Genomic DNA, 19,817 nt, shown 5'->3' with positions numbered 1-19,817 from the left:
TGAAATTAAATAAATTTTTTAAGGCGTAATGTAGAAGTAAGCAGAACGAATATAAAGTAATATATTGAGAGAGATGTCTAGTAAAAAAATTCAAAGAAATGTTAGTAAGCGATACATTGTTTCAAACGAAAAGAGAATAAAGTTGTATTAAAATTGCTAGTATTGAAATGGATGATTGGGACAAACATTTCCAAAATTTACTAATAAAATTACTAAGTTCGCTGTCATTGCTTACGCGAAGCCTTGGATACAGATTAGTTCATTGCACGAGTAATGAGCTTCAATTAGTGTTTTATTAATGCACTGAATTCACTAATTAGTGAATTGTTAACACTACATAATAATATGTTTGAGAAGGATAAAGTGGCATAAATTTTAAAACAAACTTGGTTGGAAATTGTTAAGGCTTGTGTTTTATAGATTGTGTGGGGAAGCACTTTTTGTTAAACAATAGATTATAAGAGTTGGTAAATGACAGACATTTCAATGTGGTTTAAGAAAAGGATATTTAACCATTGATTGTTTTTTTTTTCAACCCGCATTGTACAACTACGACAGGCTAAAAGAGAGAATCTATTGTTCTCTTTTGTTCATTTTTCTGCGGAATACAATTCGATTGATGGGGATGCGTTGGTTTATAAACTACCCTATGCTAAAGAAATTTCTAAGAGTATTAAAATACAAGGACACAAATGTTGTAGTGTGATACAAAAATGGGAAATCAGACTTAATGCATGTATGGACAATGTTGTATTTTCATCAATCTACTATTTTACTTATTTATCAATGATCTAACGGATCAGGCGCTTGCTTGTAGTTTTTAAAAACAACGAGTTAACCTAATTATGTATGCAGATGATTTTGTTATTGCCTCCAACTCCACATTGCTCCAAAGAATTGTAGAAAACTAAAAGAATGATTAACATGTGGAAATTTATTGTTCGCTTTATAAAATCAAATAATTATGGTTTAAGAAAAGGAAATAAAGTTGGAGAGACATTAAAGCTGGTTATGCGTTAGAAAAACATTTATGCGTTACTTTTAGTAGCACGTTATCGTGGGAATCACATTTAAAAGAAAAATCGTTACAAGAAAATAGCACTAAAATGTTGTGTTTTCAGTGCTATTGCCAGGGCTATATTATTTAAATTGACCAGGTTTGGGTAAGGTGTTATTAGTAATGATCAGGTTGAGTTAGTTCAAAAACTGTCAGAAAAGTATTTGATTACCTTACAATACCCCAAATTTACTCTACGCCCGAAAACATGCATTGGAAAACTACAAACTATGAATTATTTTATTGAAGTCTTGTTTATCAAGACCCCATAATTACCAAGAAATCTGCAGTGGAAATTATGTATGAGAAAATATTTAAGAGACAAAAATGCGAAATGTTTACGTACATCGAACTTTGGAGTGGTGGAGAGAGGAGTGGACGAGCTGCGAACAGCCGATGAGTGATGTGGAGGCTGTACGAGTATGTGCTAGCTGGAGACAAGAGTGTGGCGGTAGGGCGACAACCGTATAGTATATGTCCGTGTCTCTGGCACAGCCATGTCGGAATTGCACAACAAACTTAAACCACGTTTTTAATTATCATTTTGTTCTTATGACAAAACCGTAATGGCCAGGCCAGCGACATGCCAGCCCGGCCATGTTGCAATTCGACCAAAATAATTATACAATTTTGTATTCTTTTTGTACTTATTTTACAGAATGTTTACCCAACAGGGTACCCTGCGACATGCCAGACTGGCCACGTTGCAATGCGAAGAAAATAATTATACATTTTGTACTCTTTTTGTACTTATATGTGCAGAATGTTTACCCAACACGGTACTCAGCGACATGCCAGCCCAGCCTTGTTACAATTTTACGAATAGCTGTTGAATGGTTATCCTACATTTTACTACTAATTCTGCACTAATTTGTACAGAAGTATAAGAATTTGTACTCAACACAGTAAAAAGTGCTTAGCAAAGACGGCGGGGCCAACGACATGCTACTGCGGCCATGTTCGAATTTCACGGTAACAATTAAACCCCGATTTAGTTCTCAGTTCCAATTTGTACAACAGTATCAGCATTTGAACCGAACACAATGTAAAACTAATGGCCTTGTTAAGTTTGAATTTCATGTCATGATGGAATTTCTGAAAACAATTATGCTAATTTTTAGTACTTAAATTGTACTATCAGCAATATTAGGATGTGTATCCAAAGCAGTAAAGTGTTATTAAAAACTATGTCCGGCCCAGCATGCTCTTCTGACCAAGGTTAAATTTCATGAAACTCATTAATCATTCATGAAGTAGTAGTTTTTTTACTCGTAGCGCAGCATCAGAATTGGTACCAAACACATTTTGTAAAGAGTTAATAATAAATAAGAATTTCCTGGGATAGCGGGATATTACCCCGCTATATGAATTGCTGTTATATTGTTTAGTAAATGAAGACTAATAGAATATAATAAATGACTCAATTACTGATAGCAAAATTGTGAAAAAAATTCAACTCATTACTAATTATTCACATTAACCAACTGTATAGAAATTACAAAAATATGTACATTTACGTGGTACATATAATTTATTCCTTGTAGTTACAAATCAATTTCTGAATCATTTGTTGAACACTGTACAACTAGTGATATATTTTCAGTACGATTATACCATCTATACAAGTACACCTAGGTCTGTGTAGTAGAGGTACTCAAAATAGTTTAACTAATTTTGTCATTAACATAGTTCTTTTGGTTCTTAAGAAAAGTTCGTTAATTCAGTAATATTAAAAATTTTACCGTCCTAATGCAATGGGTAAAACACCTAATACCATGCATAGTAGCCTACCCATATTAAAAAAAATTGGAATATATATCGTTAGCTCCTGTTAGTCCTTACGACAAAAATATCTTATAAGCAATATTAACCATTTTACTGCCTTAATTATATGGGTAAGCCAACTTTGCAGCAGATGAAAACCTAGCTTACCCACATTAAATACAGATAACCACGTATTCAGAAAATGTATAGTTTGTTCTTTGTTAGTTAATGTGTACCACAGTTACTTGAAATATAATAATCACCATACAATTTTAATGCAATTTTGTTCAAGGCAAATTCACAGCGTGAATAATAGCTTACTCATCTTAAATCTCATAATTAGGTTTACGGCATGTATACCGTTAGTTTCCACGAGAGATTCGTTGGTTCAGCAATATTAATTATTCTACAACATTAATTCAATATGGGTAGGCCACCTTGTAAGCATTACATGATGCTCACCAACTTTAAAATATGATAGCTTTACGGCATGTGTATCGTTAGTTATTTGTAAGTTCCTTCAAAATGTCCGTTGTTTCAATAATATATATATTTTACAGTTTTAATTCTATGTTAGTAAGCCAACCCCATAGCATGACATGCAGCTTACCTGTGTCACATTAAATACGATAATCAGGTTTTTGTTATGCATATATTGTAGTTCTTCGTTATATCCTGTTAGGTTCCACAGAACTATTTATGGTTGAGCGATGGTTTACGTTTTTCAAACTTAATTCGATAAGCTACCCTCACACCTTGAAAAGCAATTTATCCACATTGAATACTGATAATAATATTTTCAGCATGCCAATAGTTCTCAGTTCGTATTAAGGCATTGTTAATTCTATAATTTAATAAAGTAATCTCCAGATCTCGTGATCTCCTGAGTCGTAGATATCACCTCACAAACTTTGACTTCAACAGTCCCCTAGCAAGACTTGTCCGCCTGGGGAATCTAGTGGCCGCGGAGTGTGATCTCTTCTTTGACAGAATCCCTCAAATCCGAAGTCGGGCCTTCAGAATTCTAAGCATCGATATTTAATACTTGTCGTTCTTGTAGGTAGTGTCCAGTTCTGCGTATTATTGGTTTTTTGTTTAATCCCTGTCAATCGTTGTTGTTATTATTTTGTTAAAAGTTTGTTATAGTTTTATATATATATATATATATATATATATATATATATATATATATATATATATAATATCAATTATATATATATATATATATATATATATATATCATATCAATTATATATATATATATATATATATATTTAATGTTTCTCTTTATATATAGTTTATTTTTTCTCTACTGTTATTATTATGTGGTTAATGATTTGTTGATTTATAATCATTATAGCTTTATATAGATTTTATGATGTTATAACCTTTGTAGTCTATTTACCAAAGTATTATTATATTTATAATTATTGTTAATATCTTGTTGAAAGGTTTTGGTTATATATATTTATGCATATTTCACTCTGTTACCCGTCATTTAGTCTATTTTGCCACGCACTGGTTTTGTTTTCTGATCAATAATTGCTAGATCAATTTAGTATTGTCTAAGTCTTGAGCCATATGTTATTAGTATATTTATGTATGAATTGGCTGCTTGCCGTTAATAAATAAATAAATAAGTAATCACTAGATTGTCGGCAGTTAAAATGTGTAATAGCAACTTGAGAATTGTGTAGTAACAGTGACGCGAGTAACAGGGAAGGTATAATGAATCAATAACTGTAAATTCTATAACGAAGCATTGAAATCGTGTTGTATGTGAAACTTAAAAGTTAAGTTAAAACTTAAAAGCCACATAAACCCTCTTAAGTTTTTCATTTATGCTATAAATTATAAAAATAAAACATATGGGCGTTTTAATATTAATGAAGGTTTCAAATTCCATTCATTGAATAATTGAAACAGCCCGTGCTACCTCTTAAGCACCAATAAGAGGTACAAAAGTAAGAGACAATATGTTCTTTGTGATGCCCCTCATAATCAACTACATTAAATATCTTCATTCCAGATGCATATGTGGTTAGTACCCTTTGTGTCTGAAGTGAAAAGCGTGGTATTGTTCTACGGGATGGACTTTGTTTTTGGTGTAAAATATGTCTCAGGTAAAAACATCAATGGATAATTTTTTCGGTGTTGTGTTTCTGAATCACCCACTGGGTTGTGTTTCTGACTAAGTATTTTAAGAGATTTTCATAATATAAAGAAATCATATTTGACAATAAGAATAATTATGATTCTTCTTGTTTACTACACTGAATATTGGCGGGTAATAATAACAATTTCTCTTGTATAGTGAATGATTTCTCAATACTCCTATGTGTGGCAAACACATTTAAAATAATTTTTCAGAAATGAAAACATGTAAAAGCCTTCTTAGCCAAACTAACTTGTTGTATCCCATCGGACACTTTTTGTCTAAACAAAGATTCATCTGGAATGTTGGGCTGTTGAACGAAGCTGGCTAGCTGGAGGCTACATTAGAGAGGTGAGATATTGCCCCCAAAAGGACAAACAAACCATGTACTCATTCCATCGCTTCCAGATGCCCTTCCATTGTTTCATTCAGAGCCGAGCTTATTTTATCCTCTGTTCCATCTTTAAATCTCTCTGATGTTGGATTTCAAGAACTATTTAGATTTTATTAGATTAATAAATTATATTTTTAGCCCTTTACATTACATAGTTCAAATGTTATATAATGTTTTATATCTTAACCAATCATTTCTATTAGTTGTCTTTCAGTATGAATGAATAAAAAAGGGCTTTATTGTTAAACAAAACAAGAAATAGCATTACTTTTTTTACAGGTATTTCAATACTTTTCTATGTGTCCTGTTTAAATTCAATCAAATAACAAATTCTTCTGGAACAGTGAAAGCCTGGTATAACCGTCGGCTTTGGATGGCCTACTGTTACGATAATAAGTAGTAACTATATTCGCCTTTGAGTCATCAGTAACCGAACGTAACAGTTACTTAGTAGAAAAGAACACGACAAATAGAAAACATTACTACATACTAAACAAATACATAAACATATGGCAACTTTTCGCAACAAGGTAACACAACACTATATTTACAAAATACGATGTAATGGGTTATTTTTTTTTCTTGTTGTTACCTTTCAGTATTTATAATTGAATGTATTTCTTACCTTAGACAAGCTAACGAAAAGAAAAATCATCGCTTCTCGCTGGAGAGTTACGTCTAAGTACCGTGGAATAATTATCAAAAATATTTATACTCATTTGTGACATCTACTCCTTTAATGTGTTTCTAACTCTCTCTCAGTTCACTATAAGATCTTTCAAGCTGATACTAAATTGAAACTAATATTTAAATCTCTGTAAATAATAAAATTGCACGTGTTCGACTATCTTGAACTCAATTACGCATTATACTTAGTTTTTGATCAATAATTTTATTTTATTTATGATCTAACATACTGGAACCACTCCTCATATTCTTGTACTCTTGTCGGCTGTGATACGATCGATCAATATAGTTAAAGTTTATCATTCCAGTTGGCTCAAAATTTGCTGAATGTTTAAGCCGCGTGGAGGCTAGTGGACAATGAAAAGTCGTATCTCCTGAAATGTCCAGAACAACGGCGATTTACTCAATATCGCGATGCTCGTACTTGTAAGATATGGTGTGTTAATTGTGGTATATTGCAACCAACCCTCCACCATGCCCATGGCGCAGTTTAGCGGGTACAACGGTTAATCGCAAGATAACCGAATCAAGCAACGTCGAGTGTCGCTGCTGCTTGGATGGGTCGCTAAGCGATCTTGTCCTTGTAAGCAGCCCACCTGCCCGGCCATTGGTGGTGGTTCGGAAGTCACGTTTAAGCCGTTGGTCCCCAGATTGTGTTCGAGAGGGGTTCTTTGTCCGAACTTCGCCTAGTAAAATAAGAAATCTTTACTTTGCTTTACTTTACCATCGTTTGAATCTGAGCGTTGCTGTCCGCTCTTAACATCACGTATCTCAAATTGGTCAGAAGGAGTACACGGATCATAACCATGTCTCCGAAACAAAAAGGAGATAAAAATCAAAACCATCTAGAAGGATACACACTTATAAAAACCTTTACTTAAGGAACTTAGTTCATATTTGCTACTTTGAGGTTTCCACCCTTCTGGAATCCATACAAAAGGTTGCTGTCCGGTTGGGTAGTCTTTTGACAAGCCTAGTGAGACACTTCTGTGAAGTGGAATACAAAGAAGTCTGGTTAACAGGTAGGAGACCTTAGGACAGTAACTAGTAATTTGAAGGAATACTATGCAAATTAAAAAATATCTGGAATATTTAGTTCTGACTTGCTGGGTATACCCTTTCGGCACCTATCTAAGGAGCTGCAAAGGGATAAATTGAATTGTACAAACTGGCTGGTACCTACTTAAAAAATGTAGTCAACTGGAGGGTGAAATTTATTATTTGTCCTTTTCTTAATAATCGCTTATAATCACATTTCTTAAAGTCATGGATTTATCCGCCATGATGTTCACCAGCTCGAGCTAACTGGTGACTGATAAGCACAGTCATGCTCGACAGCTTTGCCATGCCTATTAACGATCAAAGTTATGGACTATTCTCCTATTCCTTCACTCAGGCACGTATTGAGACATGCTCGTTAGTTTCGCGCGCTGTTAACACAAGACTATGCAATGAATCAGAGTGGAGAAATACTTGCTTTGCTGGCTACTTTTGTGAGACAAACTTTCAACGTTAGTGTAACACCCAAGTACATAGATTTCTCATTGATTATAATTGAACATACCTAAAAAGTCTTTGTTCTGCTAAACCATACAAAGTGTGAGAGGCCCTTTGCACATTACACGATTTGTACCCGTGTTGTAACCGTCCAGTGCTACTGTAGCCACACAGTAGCCATGTCGTCCTCCCGGCTCAGTGGCCTATGTGACCACATGTACGCTTTCACACTAGACGATTTTAGTCGTCCAGGCTCTGTACCTTGCAGTGTGAATTCATTCAGTTCGAGTTTAACTTGCGGTTTGGCGGTGTCTTCAGTTTGCGTGTTTCAGTGGCTTATTTAAAAGTTATGGAAGGAATTTACGTTAATATTTTTTTATTACAGTTGAATCAAAAGCTGTCTTATGGGATAAAACGTCAGATATTTATAACGACAGAAACTCAACAAAATAAGCGTGGGAAGAAGAAGTATGTTTATTAGCACTCAACCTAGAATTTTAAAACATGGGCAAGACAGAAAAAATTCAAATTGCATTTATCAAGTATTGTTTATATAAAAAAGTAGGTATTTTGCTTAGTAAATATTTACCAGCAATTCATAAAAAGAGGTAACTGACATAAGAAAGTAGTCAAAAATCTTTCGGTCGCCATTTCTAGGTCTTCAAATAATAGGTCCTGACATTCTCACGTCTCTGATTAATTGGATGAACCCTGACTCAATTGCATTTTTTCCGTCAACTATACAGTAACCATAATGCAACTATTTGCTCACAATCCATATTAACAAGACGCCACCCTCACCAGAACTTAAGTGTATTTTCGATGTTTCCGGTTGTCTTGTTCCCGTTCGGGCGAAAGTCAACAGACCACGATTTAAAACCATCCGGTTCTTCCCCGGACGGGCATACTCGTAATAACAATAATTATTTTATTGAACTATTATGACTAAAACAATGCATTGTGAAAGTGAGTTTTATACTATTAATTAAAATCCTTAACTATACATATTCATACTTACAACAGAAATTTTACAACATGCATTTCTTGTCCATTCACGTTAACCTACCTTCATGCACAATATAAGACTCGGGGCTTTAACTAAATCATTTTTACTAAAATTTTGATCTATCACCGACCAGCTATGAACTCTTCGACAGAATAAAACCTTCAGGGAGCCGATTGAGAAAGTTGATTCCAGCTTGTGACGGCAAGCGTTCGAAAGCCACCGTCCTATGTTGTTGAGAACGGCAGCTCTCCCTGCCCCTAAGTTTATCCCTCTCCCTGCGAATATCACTACCCTGTATAAGAACGCATGTTGGTTAACAAAACAGGGCAACTTTCAATATACAGAAGCAGGGAAGTCTCGGCAATTCAATGTCCCTTAAAACCATCCCTACACGATTCTCAGACGTTTTATTGGGAAATTAATCTGATAGACTTTTTTGTAGTCTAAATACCCTTTCTAGATAGCATTTAGCACAGCTGCCCCAAAGTCTAGGCCCATATGTCAAGTATGGATAAATCAGGCCAAAATAAACCATCCGTAACACGTTTTGTGAACAATAACGGGCAAGGTTACTCACAGCGTAGATGCCTGAAGTAACACGAGCACAGATATAGTCAACATTATTGTTCCAGTTTAGATCGTTGTCGAGGTATATCCCTAGGAACATGGTGGAGTTAGTATTCTCTAAATAGGGCCTCATGTAAATTGGAAAGGCCCTAAGGCCAGATCAACCGGGCGAATCCGCTATGTCGGTTTTTAGTGACCCATTGAGATTTAGGGCCAAGGGATCAGCGCGCGCGGCCGGCGGGGGAGAGGAGCGTCTTTTCTTAGAACATTCTTTCCCTTAGAGCCCACCCTTCAGTACTATTGTGCCCAAGAGGCAAGAACTGAACAATTTTCAGTTTTATCGTGGTTATATTAATATTAAAGGTGTTCCGATAGTTCAGTTCTTTTAAATCAATCACAGAATGGCCTAGGTGAGGCCAATGTTTCGTGGATGGCTAGTACAGCCTTGGCCGCGCGCTCAGATCCCTCGAACCCCTCAGTTTATGGAGCATGGAGCATGGCACACCGGCACAACTGCAGTCTGTGGGCCCGTTCTGTGTCTCGGCTCTGTCGGATTCTAGCCGATAACTGGGGCATGTCACACGGACACCAGATGGGCCCGTAATACAGTATACCAGGAGTCATACAGTACAGTATATTTTCGTACTACCTACTGTACATATTTTCATATCTGTAAGTTCAAAATTAGTCCTACGTTTTTGAAACCAAGCCTTCACTTCAGTAATTTAAAATGGAAAACAGTGTAATAATTTAGTAATTAGAGCAGTTTTAAACTTAATGAAAATGAAAGCCTTTTTTGTCCTTTTTTAAACAATAATTTTGTCTTTACAAGAAATACGAGGATTCCTTAACATGAGCAGCACTGATTTAAAACAGTATTTATACAAGTGTTGGAATCATTGTGTATAAAAGTATATTTAGTTATCTTAACAAGACACTTGCTTAAAACTGCAATTAACTTAACGTTTTAAACATTCCTTTATTGTATACTGAACGATAGCATCAAAATAAAGTTGAAAAATTCTAATTGGAAACCAAATATTACCGTTGCGTCACGGCCAACATTTAAAATGGCATTAATTTTACATCCTCTAATGTTCGTGTCTCTCCTCTATAGACGTTCTCAAGCACAGTCTAGATGTTCATCCGAAGATCTGATTAAAATTTTATAATAGTTGTACAATATTTCTTTGGTTAGTTGAATGAAGTTAATGTGTTGTGTTTCTTCTATTTTTCCTTAGAACTACTAAAAGAAAAATAGTTTTCTTTGGTCTTTCCAGTATTATTCTGGTGAAACAATAAACCAACTCCAAGTCCAGGCCACCCAGGCCCATACAACTTGTCATACCGCCCTGTGCCCCCTTGACGCTGCCGCATGGCATAGGCCTAACATCTGGAACCACTAAAGGCCTCCTCACACCCAACGTCCATCAATCCACTGGACGGATTTTATGCCTTGGACGTCCATGGGTTACTACTTCACATCGTAAACGTCCATCCAGCTGGTGGACAGGAATTTGTTTCCTATTGTCTTTCAGTTGATTTGCGACTTCCGTCAGGGAATCGTGGAAATAATGGGATTTTGTGCACCAAAGTAACAGCGAGTTTATGAGAAGTATGTACACCTTGGATTGCTGCTGACAGTTCCAGCAGTGCTGACGAAAATACAGTCCTACTGTATTCAGTTAGTGAACTAAAAATTGGGTGCACTCCATTATTAAAAAAGAAAAGTGTTTGGTGAATTCCAACATTTGATAGCAGATTTAGAGGGGGCGAAGAGAAATTCAGACGGTATTTTAGAGCTATTTATAAGTAAAGAACATTCGAATAGGTTTTGACATTTATAGAGAACGGTATAAAGAGGGAAGAAACGAATTACAGGGAATCAATAAAAATCTGAGAACGGCCAGCTGTATGCTTGAGGTACGCTTTTTTAACTGTTACGTACCAAAAAAATCACAACTGTTTTAGTTAATATTGGCAAAAACATAATGTTTCATCAAAACTCATAATTTATATTTTGTTTTCTAGAATTAAAGACGAGAAATTTATTATTGCATATGTTTTGTACTTTATTTATAATATCTTTTTCACCATGTACTAAAAGATTAAACGTTGAAAGTATTCAACAAGAGTGACCGTTACAAGTGAATACTTCTTACAATGAGTTGTAAATATATAGTGTGAGTTAAAAGTATGGATACACTCTGTTTTGGTTTTGATGGATACAGATGGAGGGATGGAACTCGGGACACCTTTCTAGGAAATAAGTCAACGTTTTATTTACTGTTAAAACTTTGCCCATTTCCCCAAAATGGGTTTTTTTGGGGTAAGGGGGTGGCTCAAAATATTAAAACATGCAGACCCATTAAGTGACACTTTATTTGAAAGTTTTTGATAAAAGAAGAACAGTGGAACTAGAGCTTTCTATTCTACAGTGGAACCCAGTAGAAAATGGCAGCTCATTGGAATTAAAGTTAAAAGCATGAATGGATCCTGCACAACCTCCAGTGGGTAAAGATAGAAAAACAAAACTCAGGAAACTCCTCTAGGAAACAACAGTAAACCATTTCCCCATTATGGGCTTTTTGGGGGCCAGTTTAATATTCTTAAATGTAAAGTTACAGTAGCACTACTAAATACAATTACGTTAAGCAATAAAACGGCTAAAACTTACTAACCTGTGTTTTTGTATCAGATGTTTAAACTGCTCTCCCAGGACAGTTTGACAATGTCCAAGCCTGTATGGATTCACGTGGGATTTTTGAATTTCCTTTACTATTCTGTCCCTAAGGTCTTGAATGCACTGTGGTTTTGTTTTATAGACGTTATTTTTAATGTTCCCCACACAAAGTAGTCAAGTGGAGATATATCTAGCGATCTTGGCCACTCGATACTTCCTCTTCTGCCAATGCACCGATTTATAAAAATATTCTTTAAATACTTGCGGACATGCAAGCCATAGTGAGGAGGTGCTCCATCCTGCTGGAACCAAACTTCATTACAGTTGTTGGTTCCTACTTGGATACCTGGATAAATCTCATGTTGTAAAATTTCCTGGCATACCTCGGCATTAAGGTTCCATCAATAAAAAAAGTCCAACAAACTTATCCCTCACAATGCCAAGCCAAATGTTTAATTTTACAGGGTGCTGGATATGTTGCTCTCTCATCCAATGAGGGTTAACATCAGCCCAATATCGAGCATTGTGTCTGTTAATGTCACCGTTGAACATAAAATATGCTTCATCTGAGAAAACAATGTTAATGTAATTTTATTATTATCAATGATCCACGTGATTAATTCACAAAAACTCTACCCAAATTTTATATTCATTTACTCAATTGCATTGAACCTTACAGCACATTACTGAAAAAATAAATTACTAAAGATGAATTTTGATACAAATGTGGCTGGTGAAATTGATTGAATTTTGAAAATATATATTAAATTTAACAATTGCAAACAATACAAATATAAGTACAACGGGATACGCAACATAGATGTTGTATTTACAAGATATCTAGCAGCATTTTATTGCAAATTTTTTAATTATAAAACAGTTATTATAAACCCATAGTTTCATTTTTAGAATATAATATTTTTTTTCGAAAATGCAAGACTGTAATGAAAATGGTACTGACCAAATTGTAGAACAAATATAAACTGTTATAATAAAAATATATAAATATATATTATTTTAATATTTAGATGTCAGTGAACATTGTGTTACATTAAATTAAAAAAAAAACACACAAACATATGTATAAAATTAATAGAAAATATAAAACTTTCTTTGTTAAAGAATTGAATCTTTCGTATTATTTTAAGACATAAAAGTAGCTATTTAATAATTATCAAATGTACTTTCTACCCAGTACAAAATGACAGTTCATTGAAATTAACTAAAATTAATTGAGACAAAACATGAACATCCACATTCAGAAGGTATATAACTGCAATAGACAGCAACTTTCCTTACAAACTCAAACTTGTTTTACAGTTATTACCTGCTGCAGGACAGACCTCTCTTATCAGTTTTGAGGACGTCCAGTATCTTGTTCAGATTCTGGTTGGAATGAATTAAGTTAAAACGTGTTTTTGTGATACTTTACGTTGAAATGGAGTGTTTGTTTAAGTGAACAAGAGCGTATTATGATCCTGATGATGAAAGGCTACGGAAACCGGGTAAGATCCTATGATAAAGTAAGGAATTACGTATCCCAATCGAAGAATCAACAAAAACGTTAATTTTCTTACAGGATTAAATTGAAGTACGGCTTTGTTAGCTAAAAAACAACTAATCGATTTATTTTTAGCCCTTTTTAAAATCTCATTAGGACGAAACTAGTAATGAACTGGAATAGGAATCAATATTTACCGTGCTGAAATTCAATTTATAATCCGATGAGCTTTAAATACTGCTGCCACATGATGGTGTAAGTTAATCACTTTTACGTTGGATTTATTAATAAATAAATTAGTAGTTCGTAAATTTATTCAAACCAGTATTTTATCATGCATTTTAGTCTATTTGCAATGATTGTTTGGCATTGAAAGTGTTTTATCGTGTTAAAGTCAACATAGCTAATAATAGCTGTGTATTAATTTATTTTGACATTTTGACAGCTTTAAAGTTGAAGCTTAAATAATCTGAAAAACTTCATAAGCAAGGATAGTCTGCAGAAGGAGTGATATATCCAGACGATGCAATATTTCGAACATTTGCATCAATAATATGATCGAACAGTTAGAAAACAAATCATTGTAAAACACTACTAGATTAGAGTAGCGTTTCGTTATTTTCCTTGTTATATATATACATATACATATATAATATTGTATGTTATTGTGATTTATATTTCAATTTAAATCTCTTTTAACAGATTTGTCATTAAAGTCAAATGTGGTTAGTTCAGATCAGATGTTTATATGACGCTTTGCTTACATTTCGGTAAAGTTTTCATTCTACATTGAAAGCATGTGGATAACATATACATGGGAGACGCGAAACGAAAGTTTTTCCCCGTGTAAACATACATCCATAGCCGGCTGAAAGAAGTAGTCACTTCAACAAAGAGCGAAAGTGACCTCTCACTAGCACGCCTGGATAGCCACTGAACGGAGAAACGCCTTCGCTGACATCAGAATGGCTGTGATAGTCCCGCTCCTAGCGGCTACAGAGCGAACAAACGTGACGTTAAGTTCCGTGACGCGATTTCCCTCATGGAAAACATACATCCATAGCAAGCTAAAAGAACTAGTCACTTCAAAATGTTCTAAATATTGCTACCAATGACACAAAATGTCCAAAGCAAAGAGTGGACAATCCGACAAGGAGCTTTAAAACAAGGAATTAGTTAGCAAACACTTATATTTCGGTTCAAATAACGTGGATAATAGGGTTCAGCGACCAATAAAGACCATACACAATACTGCGGGGAGGAATTAGCAGGGTGGTATCTTTTAAAGTGCTGACTTGCGCATGCGCAACTGAAATCGTCCACACGGACGTCTGTAAAGCGGTGAGCGATTCCAAAACATCCATCCCCTGGATGGATTTTCGTCCAGCCGTTGGATGGACGGTTATGTATGTGTGTGGAGTTCTATTTAATAAGCAGGCGAGCGGTCTTTACCGAGCATCCAACCCATGCGGTGCGGCGTCAGGCGGCCTTAAATCAACTCTAGTACGTTGGCTTTCCACTCAGCAATATCGTGCCGCTCCGCAGCACTGGCAAGAGAATATAAACAAACTAAGTCAATTGAACGTTTCCCGATCGACAAAGATCGCACAAGTACGTCAGCGGTGGAAATCAAGACGACCTTCTATTAAAATTGCTCTAGAAATTGTCAATAAATAAAATATAAAAGAACAATTAAATACAAGATGGGTACCAACAACAGAATCGGATTATATACGGACTCTCTGTACCGATTGGGAAGCCCTCAATGCGATGTGGATAATCCAGACAAGAATCCATTGTATCGTGACAGATTACTCAAACCGATCAGATATTGGAAACATCCAATTAGCAGACTGCTCCTCACATGCAATCGAATAGTGTGCAGATTTGATATTAATGTCTATAGTTTATTATAAATTTTATGGTATTTGACGCTTATATACAATTATATGTATTTTAATACATTTATTTTTACCTAAGTTTGTGATATCAATATTTTTTTATGTCATGCTGTAAAGAGTCCATATAATATATAAAGAACTAACGTATTGATAGAAACTGGAAAGAATCATGTAAAAGAGAAATTTAAATTATTGCTATTAAAATTTGTAAGGCGTCCACGAAATTGTTTTATAAATAGCCACAAATCATATATCCATAGATTTTATCAATGACCAATCCAATGATTTTATGAATATTTTAGATAGGTTTTATATATATATATATATATATATATATATATATATATATATATATATATATAAAAGAAATTGGAATTTCGTATATTTAAGCCAATCTAGCATTTCCAGAATGTTTTGGTACTGAGCAAACGAGAAATCTAATGTCTTGTTAGCAGACTATGTGCCATTTCCTGACACAATTTATGTCACTTTGTGAAGGAGCTCATTATTTCCAACTGCTAAGAATATGTTAATGAGCTAACGTACTTACCATGGAATAAAATATTCTCTCTTATAATGTCGAGAAACCTTGAGAAGAAAATAGTGCACCATGAAAAAAACTGAGTTTATAGAAAAACAGATCTACATAGATAGTTCGGCAGGATAAATAAAAAGCAAACATTTAATTTGGCCATTTATTTCGTCTCATACAATACAATTGAAACAAATACAGATATAAGGTTAAGATCCTGAAAATGCATCAAAAATATTTAAATATAACATTTATATCTAAGTCTAGTGTAAAGTCTGATATGTTAGTGCAGGACGGTGAAGTCCTGGGGTGCACCTGTTGATATGTATGTTAGTCCGCCTCAGCCGGGGCTGTAAGCGTGCAGAGCACGGGGTAACCCAAGAGAGAAAACAACCAGTTGGGAGTTAGGAGTGACATTCATCGATACACAGTTTTCACCGTCTTCATCGGTTAAATAGCTGACATTGCACATTGCACATAATCTTATACTACTATTATAACACTGACATGCAAAGGGCTGCATGAATGACAGTCACTTTCGACAATAGCTCAACATGTATAAATGCTCGGGGTATTTAAAGTAATGTATATAAAATACAGTTTAAACTCAACAACGATAAATGCTCAAATTTCACTTATTTGTATGCGTGTACTTATGCGTTCTTAAGAAACTTCTTCATTTACGAACATAATCCACACTTTGTGGTTGCCTTGCATAAAAGTACTGTTATAAAACAAACCCAACTTTTTTTTACCTACCTCTAATATGGAAAAGAGTAGTCGAGTTATGCGAGACAACACAACTGCACACTTCAGTAGTTGGATTAAATAAGTGTATATAGTATATAACAATATCACATTTAGATTTTAATAAGGTAGGGGTTTATAAAAATAAAAGGTTTTAGTAAGTAACGTACATAGTTTGAGTCATATATTTAGTAAGAAATGCCTATCTTACACCTATTTACTTTAAGTACCAAATTGAAAATATCACAGAAAAGAAACACTTAATCAAAATGCTAATAAGAATTTTGTGTGATACATTTCTTTTTCAATAGTTAGTCGGTAGTTTTACTTATGGACGTTATTTAAAGCAAGATTATAACGTAAAACGATACAACTTATTTCCTTAAGTTGAAACTTTATATATTAACATAAACTAACTACTGTTTGTTAAAAATACATATATAATTGCTAAATATTTTAAAATTGTAGTACAGAATAGAACTAGTAAAAATATGAAAACGTAAACTATAATGAATATACATTCCTATGGATGTACGTTGCCGATGGGGTGTTTGTACTGTTTTACCAGATCTATGGCAAATACAGTTGCTTTACATGGATAATAACCACGCGTAACATGTGAAACAAAATCTATTTTTTTTTAATTCTCTGTGTGAACTCTTTGGTTTTAATTCACATATCTGTTACCATATATACCACTGTTTAAAGCAATGTTTCGACCAAAATTGTATTTTAAAATTTGATGATAGAAAACAAAAAAGAAGTTTAGCTGTACCCATTACTTTTAAATAGTGGTGACGTAATATTTTTGATAATTTACTATAAAAAGCAATTATTGACTAATTTGAAGTGCGTTGTGGTACTTTAGTAATTGTTGTTGGCGTCCTCACTGTACACTGTACATTACAGTTACAGAGAATACGTACCAATTCGTATAAAAAGTAATAACCTGTAAGTAATATTACTGTCGAATAAATAATACAACTACTTCAACAACGCATATACCTAAAATATTCTTTTATCTCAAGCTTTACTGTATATGGCGAATTGTTATCCATTTTAAATATTACAACACTATTAACTTGCTGTATTCCATGCTGTATACACATAGAACGCAATCAAAGATCCCAATACTCTATGTTGTTTACTTGATATTACATTTATACAAAGCTTATTTTTCATACTTAGTAAAAATTTTGGGGATCTTTTAAGCACAACTTAAATAGCCTAAGTATAGTTTAGTACCAATAGGATACAATATTAGGTAGCAAAAGCTTTGTAACAATGCTTAGCGTGTACATACTACCAAACTGAGAAGATTCAAAATGGCAAGGAAACTTTAAAAAAACGAAACGTTAACGAAACACTCAAGAATACTAAATATTAATTCCCACATTGATTGTAAAACTATCGAGTCACTAGGCCATACAGATTTTTGGGAGGAGACGAGGAACAGAAATAGAAAATGTGAACGGCCATTACGTTGACTTACAACTGGCAACTAAGAGCTACTATTGGAGTGGCTGCACTGCGCCCACTGAAAACACACAAAATACGCATGTATTTAGTAGCGAATGGTCTTTATGTTGACTTACAACTGGCAACTAAGAGCTACTATTGGCGTGGCTGCACTGCGCCCACTGAAAACACACAAAATACGCATGGGTTTTGTACTGAATTGCCATTACGTTGACTTATACAGTTGACTTACGGCAACTAAGAGCTACTATTGGAGCGGTTGCACTGCGCCCCCTGAAAACATACAAAATACACATGTGTTAGGACCATAATATGATCATCTTTATTTTCATAATATACTAGTTTAGCTGTGATTACACTTATTAATAAAGTCAAAAGAAGGTCTTGTTACGACCATTAATTAGCACTTTGATTGATTGGGCTTAACTTGGTGTTTCTTAATATTCTCCTTTTTTCCTTTGCTGTTGTCTTTTTTGTAACTGTAGTCTAACGGTGTTGGATGTGGCAGGAGAGAGGTCGTCAATGTTTAATACCAGTGAGAGATAAGTTTTCATCGATTTTGTTTTGCCTCGTTGTGGACATTGATGTGAATTTCGTAATCCCAGATATAGACTTTTCGTATGAGAGCTAGTATGCTCGTATGCAATTTTTGGGATTTTGGACGATCTGAGTTGAAGTGGCTCTTCAGACAAATTTCGATCCCTTTAGGATATTGACGTCATCGCGAAGAGGGTTATCTTAAATCCGTCTAAGTACAGTGTTTTGATTTATTACCGACCCACTTTTATTTTTGGAGGAGAATTTACTATTGTCTTTCCAATGGCTGTATAAGGGAAATTTCGTCACCTATGTATGAACCTCAAAGTCCAGTTTGGATACAAGAAGATGGGTGGGGGATACATGGCTTCCTGACATAGAGACAGTAGATTTTCTTGATCAAAGTAGCAATGGATCGACGATATTTGTGGATGTCAAAATGTATGCCGACGGCCTTTTCCACGGTAGCGTGTTTCCTGATGGATTAGCTATCTGGTTTCACAACCCACGTTTAGATGTTTGACAAAGAAGTAACATTTTCCGACAGAGACGGATCGGTTAGGATCGAAACAGTTACTATCACTAGCGACGCGATGGTTGAAAACAGCTTATTAAAAGCTAAGCTCTTTACGGTTCGATGTACACTTAAAATAATTATAACTTAGGGAATGTTTTACAAGTTCATAGGTTGAAATCTGCTTTTCTTGCTCAGGAATTAGATAATTCCAATTTGTTCACATTCAATCAACGACTTCTCAACAATATTTCGCTTGACAAGAGGAATCCACTGCTACCAATCTTGTGAATCAGATTTGTTGAAAAGTTATCATGATTATGAATGCAACACTGTGTCTACAAGTTTTGTGTAATGCTGGGTGCGATAGCACAAGAACAGTTTTTTTACACAGATGGACGCCCACGCTCGATATCATGATGACACGATCATTGCAATCGAGGAAATAAATTGAGTCCCTGTGTTGAACGGTTTGCATGCTGCTACTGCCACCAATTATTAAGACATTCTGTTTCAGAAGTACAATGGCAAGACTAATAAAATGGACTACTGCTCATGAATACTTGCAGGGATGGGTTGCCTCAAACTGCAGAATTCTTAATGAGCTATGGACTAACATTTTGAACGCTTAACGAATCACACTACTGATTCTCCAAAGCAACCATATGATCTTTATATCCACAAGATCTTCAGGGCTTACCAGATCATGTTAATTCGTCTATATCTATCAATAGAGCAGAATGAATCAAACATGGGTGTGATATGTGGATACTAGCGTTTATCCAATATTTCCTTT

At 34.6% G+C, this 19,817-nt stretch overlaps 1 protein-coding gene across 2 annotated transcripts in view; it reads right to left on the bottom strand.

Moving 5' to 3' along the window:
* Positions 1-15,893: 15,893 nt before the first annotated feature.
* Positions 15,894-19,817, bottom strand: part of LOC124369920 (prohormone-3) — a 99,755-nt gene continuing 95,831 nt past the window's right edge. Inside the window, exon 7 of one of the 2 annotated variants that reach the window (XM_046828105.1) lies at positions 15,894-18,131. The gene's annotated coding sequence lies outside the window, so the exon portion shown is untranslated. The remainder of the gene's footprint in view (positions 18,132-19,817) is intronic. The other variant, XM_046828104.1, reaches the window with a different exon arrangement.

The sequence above is a fragment of the Homalodisca vitripennis genome, chromosome X (genome assembly GCF_021130785.1).
Source record: "Homalodisca vitripennis isolate AUS2020 chromosome X, UT_GWSS_2.1, whole genome shotgun sequence".
Lineage (NCBI taxonomy): Eukaryota > Metazoa > Arthropoda > Insecta > Hemiptera > Cicadellidae > Homalodisca > Homalodisca vitripennis.
Note: the sequence above shows the minus strand (reverse complement) of the source record. Positions and strands in the feature narration are given on the sequence as shown.